The sequence below is a fragment of the Leptonychotes weddellii genome, chromosome 10 (assembly GCF_054177405.1).
Source record: "Leptonychotes weddellii isolate Sample4059 chromosome 10, ASM5417740v2, whole genome shotgun sequence".
Taxonomy (NCBI): domain Eukaryota; kingdom Metazoa; phylum Chordata; class Mammalia; order Carnivora; family Phocidae; genus Leptonychotes; species Leptonychotes weddellii.
In genome coordinates this window covers 122,767,158-122,774,327 of record NC_138378.1, presented here as the reverse complement: position 1 = coordinate 122,774,327, position 7,170 = coordinate 122,767,158, and the positions used below count along the sequence as shown (strand labels likewise).

Below are 7,170 nucleotides of genomic sequence, written 5' to 3'. Positions count from 1 at the left end.
GCCAGTCGCAGAACCTCGACTAAAGGGCTCCCTCCCTCCTGTGGACAGCCTTCTCTCGCTGGCCGCGGCCCTCAGGAGGGACAGGCTGCACTGTTTACTGAACGTCTGCGCTTAAAACCCCAAACCATCCATCTTGTGGTTGCAAGGTGAAAAAGGCCAGGCCCTCCTGAAGGAGAGCCAGAACCGGTTACGGGGTGCTTGATGTGCAAAAGGGCTATTCTTTGTTTTGTTGGGTTTTTAAAGATTTTATTTATTTACTTGAGAGAAAAAGAAAGAGAGAGAACGAGCAGAGGGCAGAGGGAGAGGGAGAGGGAGATCGACATGGGGCTCGATCCCAGGACCCCGAGATCATGACCTGAGCCGAAGGCAGACGTTCAACCAACTGAAAGGGCTGTTCTTACTCAACAAGCACCGTGTGCAGAGTGGGGCATAAAGCCCAGGGTCTGGTGGGGTGGATGGGGTCATGGCTCTAAAGCTGTGAGTGGAGAGAAAAGTGTCTTGTCACCGTGTTCATGCTCACATTTGTGCTGGGACTCCGACCCTGACATCTGGACGGCCCATCTCACACCCTGACAGTGACCGCCTCTTTCACCAACAACGTATCTTACAGTAATTATGCTTCATTATTTTTTCAGCCTATGTTTTCTAGCCTTTAAGTTAGAGTGATGCCTATCCATCATTTCAGGGAAAACAAAGGCAAACCGGGGATTTCTCTCTGGCTTTACCTGATAGTTATACCACTTAATTTGATTAACTTATTAAGATTAATTCATTAATCTCCTAAAATTTAACTACCACGATCTTTTGTGTGACATTCTGATTCCTTCTTTCAAAGCCCACTTTCAGCTGCTCCAGCCCCTCAAACAGCCTGAGCCAAAGGTACATCTACAGTCAACGGCTTATATGTCCTTATTTCCACTTAAATCACAAATCCAAATATCATCCGCTGTGAGAACAATTCTGTCCAAATTCTGCACCGTCGAAGCCTCCTATTTTCTTGCATGAAGTGGAAAATACGAAGAAAGGGAAGGTCAGCAACACGGAGTCAGTGACTCTGTGAAGTCTGCACAGAGAAAGCGCTGTCCCACCTCACCCCCTGGGACCCCGGGATTGTCTGCGTCGCTGCCCTCATCCCGCAATCCTCCATCCTGCGTCTGTTTCCGCCTGCCTAGACTCTGTGGTGGCCTCGTGTCTCGGCTCCCTGCCCTCCTGGACAGGGCTGCCAGCCCAGGTACCTGTCAGGCCAAGTCTGGAAAAAGCCCTCTTTGGATGTTTACGCAGAAAGCGTGAAAACTTTGCTTCTAATAGTTTTGTAACTTTCTATTCACTTTTTCAAGGACAGAAACGCTCCATATTAAGTGGAAATTTGCACACGGCCCCTCACTAGGTGTGGCACAAAAACCCATTTCCTGATTTTCCTTCTCAGTTCAGGCTGGGGGAGAGGTTTTTATAACAGCACCACCACCATGACTTTTACCCGTAAGAGAGAGCTCTTAAAAGGCTTTCGCAAGAATCAAGGGCGTGTGTGCGTTCGAGTATTGTCAGTTCAGTCCCACGCAGGAGCCTTGCAACCAATGTTTGTCGAATGCGGAAGAGTGGCTTAAGCTACGCTGAATTACACAGAAAGACATTGTCAGAGAGAAAGGAAAAAAAGCTAAGGGTACAAAAACAAAGCCAAGATAAAAGCTGTTCTCTCTCTTCTCACAGAGAATAATGCACCAAGGAAAATACTGCTAATAATTGGTAATAGCTCTCAGCACATTTCCAGGGCTGTGTGATATTGCCCAGTGCGTGGTGACCGCCAGGGGATGTGCGGGGCAGAGGGCCTCCCCCCAGGGCCTGGAGAGGTGAGTCAGCCTGTCCGGTCGGGACACCTGGGTCAGTTCCCCACGTCATGGCTTAACAGAGCAAAACGTCGCAGTTCAGTCCTACCTTCCGACCATGCTCACTGCCACACTAACAGACAGCTTCTCTTTTGTCTGTTGCACATCTGACTTGGGGTTTTCTTAGCTGTTTCCTCAGACACGTTTTTCTGTTGCAGGATAACGGGTGGAATCTCTCCTCCATCTCGGTACACTATGGATGGGTACTCCCTGAGTCTGTCTATCACACCGCGGCTCCAGATCCTCACCCCTGGAAACACGAGTCCCTGAGACACAGCGTGAGCAGCACACAGGGTTTGGCGCTGAGCAGACATTGGGGTCAGACCCTTATAACGTCACTTCCTAACCCTGGGCCACAGTCAGTTTACATGGTTTCCCCAAGGTTTGGCTTTCTTCTCTGCAACATGAGGGGATAGCAATGCTTCCCGTCCCTGCACGCTTACCTTCTGCTCCAAGGAAAGTCTCCTGGCTTTGAGAGTCTCGGAGGCACAGGATAGGTAAAATGGGTGTAATGTCTTACCAACACCAGGACGGAGCTGCTTCTAGAAGCTTCCAGTGACAGAACTGTCCTTGGAGTTACTCTACCCATGGTTATGGCTGAGCTGAGGGCCACGGAGATGCTGGAGACACGAAGTTCTACTAATGATCTCGGATTATTTTGTCTTAAACTACATATTTACATTTTGTTACTTATAGAAAACTGTTCAAAACTGATATCAAAACAGTCTTCATGACTAAGATACACATGTGCGTAACTGCGTCTGTCGCTGGGGTCCCCCTGGAGTGTGTGTGTTCACGTGGGGAGCATTCCCTCAGAACCCCAGAAGCACGGCCTCTCCACGCAGTCATGATACTAAAGGGCAGCCTCAGTCCTGCTGGTTTTCCCACTTTGTGGAATTCTGGACGTTTTCCCCAGAGGCTCTCCACTTATTTGGCAAGATTTTGCTGTTTGCTTTTTATTAATCATGTGTGTTTAGATCTCTGTAACTCTCCGCATCGGCTGTTGCTTCTGTGGTCTGGAGAAGGGGGGCTTTGCCCAGCCACACTCGCTCCACGTGGCACAGAGATAGCTGTGGGACCGACGTGCGTCCACAGCTGACTCTGGGTTAACTCACCCAGCTTCGTGCCCATGTCTGCTGAAGGAAAAGTGACAAAGGATCTACCCTCATCAGGACATTTCCAGGATGGGGCGGCGTGCACGGAGGGAGGCCCCTGGGATTTGTTTTCACGGCTCCCCTCCTCACCTCAGAAGCACGGAGCGCCCAGACTTGGTGAAGAACAGCGCTGCACCCCGGCTGTGAGCACTCCACGGATGGAGATACCAGTGGGCAGTTCACACCCAGGAGAGACTGAGTCCCCACACGTGCAGGGACTCCTCTGTCTCCAGGAAGCTGTGTTTGAACACTCTATTTCTGGATTTGTTGTAGAACTTACCTGTACAAAATCCACTTTATAAAATGGCCAAATTATCCTCAATTAAGTTCTGGTAAGAATCTTCCTGTTTAGAGAGATTCAGAAAATTTACATTTGTGTTTCAACAATGATAACTGCCAAGAAAACAAAGCATTTCCTCCATGAAAGCAGGAGAGAGAGTGGGACCAGGGCTGACATTTCTCTGAGTCTTTCTGTTCTTTATATTTTTAGTGTATATTAAAAAGTATAATATTCAAAAGAAAGCCAAATAACAACAGGTAAATCCATATATACATCAGGAAAACACCACTTATAAGAGAACCTACGTCTGATAATGTATCCAGTGTTTTGAGGGGAAAGATCATTTTTAAGAACTAAGTGACAGGGGGGTGGCGTGATGGGTGAAGTTCACAATTACCGCCATGTCTCCAGCAGAATTGTGTACATTTGGGTTTTGTTTTGGTTTTTCTTTTTTTTTTTATTGTAGTAAAATACACATAACATAAATCTTACCATGTTAAACATTTCTGAGTGTGTAGCTAGTGGTACTGAATCCATGCACGCGGTCAGCTGTCTATCCCCATAACTCTGTTCAGCGCCTGAACTTAAACCTCTGTCCCCATGAAACACTCACCTCCTCCCCCGTCCGGGCACCTCCGTCCCACCTTCTGTCTTTATGATTTTGCTGCTCTTCATGCCTCGTGTAAGTGGAATCAGACAGCATTTACATAATCGGTTCTTAAGAGAGGAAAAAAAGAAGCATTCATTACACAAGTTCTTCATTTGATCAGAGCCAAAAACAGACTTATTGTCATGATGACAATGAAATTTTTTAAAATCTGATTTTGTACCACTATACAAGTATATTTCAAAAAGGCTTTTAAAATTATAATAACTGTGAATTGTGTAAGACTGTTGAATCTCAGATCTGTACCTCTGAAACAAATAATACAATATATGTTAAGGAAAAAAAAAAAGAAGGTAGCGGGAGGAGAAGAATGAAGGGGGGGAAATTGGAGGGGTAGACGAACCATGAGAGACGATGGACTCTGAAAAACAAACTGAGGGTTCTAGAGAGGAGGGGGGTGGGAGGATGGGTTAGCCTGGTGATGGGTATTAAAGAGGGCACGTTCTGCATGGAGCACTGGGTGTTATGCACAAACAATGAATCATGGAACACTACATCTAAAACGAATTATGTAATGTATGGGGATTAACATAACAATAAAAATTTTTTTAAAAATCATAATAATAATTTTTAAAACCAAGTTTTCACTTTATTTTTAGTTGTCTAAAGTTAGCCTGAGCCCTCTGGCTGATTTTCATAAGCTTGAAAGGAAGCCAGTCTCCTTAGAAAAAGATTTTTTTTTCTTGGGGAGTTTATGGCTCAGGGGATCAGTAACAGGAGATGGAGACATTTTCTGTGCTGTGCTGAAGCCCTGAACATACTGTCATTTGGAACTTAAGAGAAACGTGTGGTGAACCGAACGCTGGGAGCTGGCTGCATGTGGTCTGAGCAGCGACACTCAGCTCTGTGGCTGTTAATAATCAGCCCTAAATTAAGGTTTGTCAGAGATTGAAGGAAGGAACCCCTGAATACACGAATGCCAGAAATCTGAATGTCGTTTGTCCTCTAAGAAGAGGTCTACCAGCTGCTCAGCGTGTAGGTGAGAGGCTGGGGTGCCAGACAAGGGATCCCTCGGCTGCAGACACCACAGCTCCAGGGGGTTCATCAGGTGCCCCCCGTGGCGGTTTGGCATAGGAAAGGGGCCATGGAGGACTTTTCTTCTGTAGCCTGCACTAAAACTCCAAGCACATCCTGAATTTCCACTGTCCTCAGTCACATATGAAACAAAAATGTGTTTTACTTTGAATAATATCACAGGGGGTGAGGGAATTTTAAAAAGGGAAAATAAAACAAAATTTCAGACCTCCAAGATTTTAGAACATAGAATAAATTGGAGAGATTCCATAGATATACCTAAATATAGTTTGGCCTAATAAAATTTGCTTGGTCTAAGAAGACTGTGAAAGCCTTCTCACTTAATGAAATCTCAGCCAAACAGCACGAATAAATCTAACCTCATCTTTCAAAACTGTATTTTTGGACAACAGAACATCATAATATTGGATAGAATCCACAGTAAACTGATTCTGCTTAAAGCTTTAGTGAGTGTGTGGTCCTTCACCATGTGGAAAACACACAATTTGGTTTGTTAGGGTTTTATAATTAAATCAAGTCTCTAAGCATATTGAGCAGAATAGATATCTGTGCAAAAAACCATTAATTAATGCTCAGGGAGCATAAATGTCTGGTAGGCTGTTATCCTCAAAGATCTCGGAATTGGCTTATATCAGGAGTCCAGCATAAACATGGTGACTTCCATCTTTCTGCAGCAACTCTTTGTCTTCCAGAGTGACTGCTCTTGTAAGCTGCCTTGGGATGCCCGCGCGCGAGGAGTGCATGGAGGGAGCCAGCACTGCAGGGAACCAGCTGAGGGTGGGCATTGTTGACCACCTAAGGCAAGAACAGCAACATTTTAGAAGAAAAACATTTCTGTTCTCTTTGCTCCGAAGCTTATAATTGGAGCGTGCAGCTCCACCAGAACCCATATCCCTGAGGAGAAACTCTCCTTCTCAAAAGGCAGCTCTGCTACAGGAAGCAGTAATTTCCAGGGAGTGATTTGTCTGCAGCGACACTTGAGAGAAAGGGATATTCCAAGGGACTCGGAATCCTGGGCTGCTCAGGCATGTGGTTCAGAACAGCCTGCAAGACAGGGTCGGGCATTTAAAGGAGGGCATTTCCCAGAGGAAGGGAAAGGCTGCTTTCAGGTCAGCCAGTTTGAGGACAACATCCCCAAAGCTGGAGAGGGTGTGGACAGCCAGAGAAAGGGTGATCAAGAAGGTCCAAGTACTTAGAGGGCAGCAGAAGTTAAGGTCAGTTGAAGGGTGTATGTGGACGGACAGGAGGTTGCTTGTACACTGTGTAAGTGATATTAGACATGGACTCAACCAGGTTCTGATGGGATCAGGGCTTCACCTCATTAGTTTTCATGGGCTAAACGTTTTCAATTCACATATTTCTTCACATTCCTTGAAGGTGATTTGTCTCTGTCCTGCTTTTTACTTGTTGAGGCCCTAAGGCATGTCTTCCAGCCAACGGGGGATTTCCAACCTCACATCCACCTCCTGTCACCATTCCAGAGATTATGGAAAAGTGACAGGCCAGAAGTTCTAAATGACGTATCTTGTTTTGTTCAATAATTTTGCGTGTCATCCTTGCCCAGGGGCCATGCTAATCTTCTCTATATAGTTCCAATTTTAGTCAGTATGTGCCGAAGCAAGAACTTGTTTAATAATTTGGACTGGTCTGTATCTGGATCATTACCTATGCTTCGCTACTAGATTTAACTGCTGCCACTCTGGGCACAGATGAGGAGGTTCCCTCACAGAACATCTGCGCTGCGCCCACCCTCCGCCATGCTGGATGTGTTGCAACCTGATGCAGGGGGGCAGTGCCATCTAATAGCTCTGTGCAGCGTGGATGGCTGAAAAGTCGATCGTAATACTGCCATAAAGTTCATTTATGATTTGGGGCAGTCATTTAAATTCCTGGTCTGCTATGTAGTTGTAAAGAAGGGGGACTATTTGTCACTTGTTTGTCAGAAACGCAAATACGAACATCAGTTGAGCCACATACTTATTGTCTAGCTTAAAAAAAATAGTAGACTTACTCGTTGCTGTTATTCAATATAGGAATAAAAAAACACTAAGTAAGTGTTCCTAGGATACTTACCTGAGCACAGACTTCCCCAGAATGTCAGAAAACATTGAGTAACTTTGCAGACAGCATTTCCTGTCTTGCACAGGGATT

The 7,170-nt window shown here is 45.7% G+C and overlaps 1 long non-coding RNA gene and 1 other non-coding gene across 2 annotated transcripts in view; both read right to left on the bottom strand.

Moving 5' to 3' along the window:
• LOC115942567 (uncharacterized) overlaps positions 1-4,373 on the bottom strand; it is a 10,499-nt gene extending 6,126 nt beyond the window's left edge. The window contains exons 1-2 of the long non-coding RNA XR_014138344.1: positions 3,925-4,373; positions 1,933-2,126 (exon numbers count right to left, since the gene is read on the bottom strand). This is a non-coding gene — a long non-coding RNA (uncharacterized LOC115942567). The remainder of the gene's footprint in view (positions 1-1,932; positions 2,127-3,924) is intronic.
• A 2,164-nt stretch (positions 4,374-6,537) lies between these two features.
• Positions 6,538-6,642, bottom strand: LOC115942568 (U6 spliceosomal RNA). The gene has a single exon (XR_004077194.1). It is a non-coding gene; the product is annotated as a U6 spliceosomal RNA (small nuclear RNA).
• Positions 6,643-7,170: the final 528 nt, after the last annotated feature.